This window comes from Grammomys surdaster, unplaced genomic scaffold (assembly GCF_004785775.1).
Source record: "Grammomys surdaster isolate TR1022 unplaced genomic scaffold, NIH_TR_1.0 165, whole genome shotgun sequence".
NCBI lineage: Eukaryota > Metazoa > Chordata > Mammalia > Rodentia > Muridae > Grammomys > Grammomys surdaster.
In genome coordinates, this window is record NW_021604613.1 from 14,823,479 (window position 1) to 14,825,354 (window position 1,876).

Genomic DNA, 1,876 nt, shown 5'->3' on the forward strand with positions numbered 1-1,876 from the left:
GCCATGCCTGTGATATCAGCGCCTCTTTACCCTATGTTGGGGCGAGGCTGGCTAAAGGGGAAAATATGCATCTTTAATTGCCACAAGGAGAAGATCTGAATTCAAGTGGGCTGGCTTCAAGTTTTAGGAGCCTGATACTAGAAGTGAATGAGTCACAAAAGTATTTCTTAAACGGCATTCAACACTGAGTCTAGAGTCTGAGTTAGTTCCTGTACCTAGAGCTATCTACTGTTTATAATTAACTTTTTAATATTTGCACATCATCAAAAACTGTTTGCAGTGCAGATTCTCTGGATTACCAGGGTAGGGGTGGACAAGGATTCAGAAAAAGATTGCTCACTCCCCAAATGTTAGAGAAGCAACTAGAAAAACAAGACAGATGACAGTGGGCAATGTAAAAAATAGGGGTGGAACAGAAAAGCACCAAAGAGACTCAGAGGCAAGTGGGGATAACAGCAGTGTGGAAAGTAAGCATCTGACTGGAGATACTGAGATTCAATAAAGGATGTAAAAATGAAAGTTTAAATCAGTGGTTCTCAACTTGTGGGTCACGACAACTTTGGGGTTGACTGATCCTTCCACAGAGGTCACCCAAGACAATCTGAAAACACAGAAATTTACATTTACAGTAGCCAAATTACAGTCATGAAATGAAGTAGCAGTATGTGGCTATAAGCCAATGCTAGGGTCTTAGGGTCAGGAGTCTCCCTGGTACTTGCCAGCCAGCCAATCTTGAGAAACTGGTGCACTCCAGGTTCAGTGAAAAGCCCTGTTTAAAAAAATAACGTATAGCTTTCCAGAGTGCCAAGAGACAAAATCACACAAAAATAAGGAAACGCTGAACCAGGAATCATGGAAGCCAAACCCAAGCTCTACTACTTTCAAGGCAGGGGAAGGATGGAGTCGATCCACTGGCTGCTGGCTGTGGCTGGAGTGGAGTTTGAAGAAGAATTTCTTGAGACAAGGGAACAATATGAGAAGTTGCAAAAAGGATGGACGGCTGCCTTTTGGCCATGTCCCTTTGGTTGAAATGGATGGGATGCTGCTGACACAGACCAGAGCCATTCTCAGCTACCTCGCTGCCAAGCACAACTTGTATGGGAAGGACCTGAAGGAGAGAGTCAGGATTGACATGTATGCTGACGGCATCCAGAACCTGATGATGATGATTGCTCAGGCTCCATTTAAAGCCCCTCAGGAAAAAGAGGAAAGCTACGCTTTGATAGTGACAAAAGCTAAAACACGTTACTTCCCAGTGTTTGAAAAAATAATTATGGTTATATTGAAGATATTTATATCACCATTTTATTACTTAGAAGATGTTCCAAAGCAGAATTTCTATATTTTAAAAGACCACGGAGAGGCTTTTCTTGTTGGCAACCAACTCAGTTGGGCAGACATACAGCTGCTAGAAGCCATTTTGATGGTGGAAGAACTCAGCGCTCCTGTGCTATCTGATTTCCCTCTGCTGCAGGCGTTTAAGAAAAGAATCAGCAACATTCCTACAATTAAGAAGTCCCTGCAACCCAGAAGTCAGAGGGAGCCACCTCCAGATGGCCACTATGTTGAGGTGGTCAGGACCGTCCTGAGGTTCTAGTGTCAGCATGCTTTAAGGTGTCTACTGCAAGGATCGCAGCATCGCTATAGGCCAGCTGTAGAACATTCCAGAAGCAAGGTGTAGAAGTAAAGGTCATTGAACAACAAAATCCACAATGACCCACAATGATAAATGCCAATTAAATACAGTGAAAAACTGTTAAAAAAATGACATATAGAATGAATACAAGAGAGACCTAGCATTAACTTTTGGGCTCTGCACATATATATGTGCACATGCATACATGCACACACACATTATACAGATATACACATATAC

At 42.6% G+C, this 1,876-nt stretch overlaps 1 pseudogene; it reads left to right on the forward strand.

Moving 5' to 3' along the window:
• Positions 1 to 852: 852 nt before the first annotated feature.
• LOC114619891 lies at positions 853 to 1,597 on the forward strand (annotated as a pseudogene).
• The last annotated feature ends 279 nt before the right edge of the window (positions 1,598 to 1,876 follow it).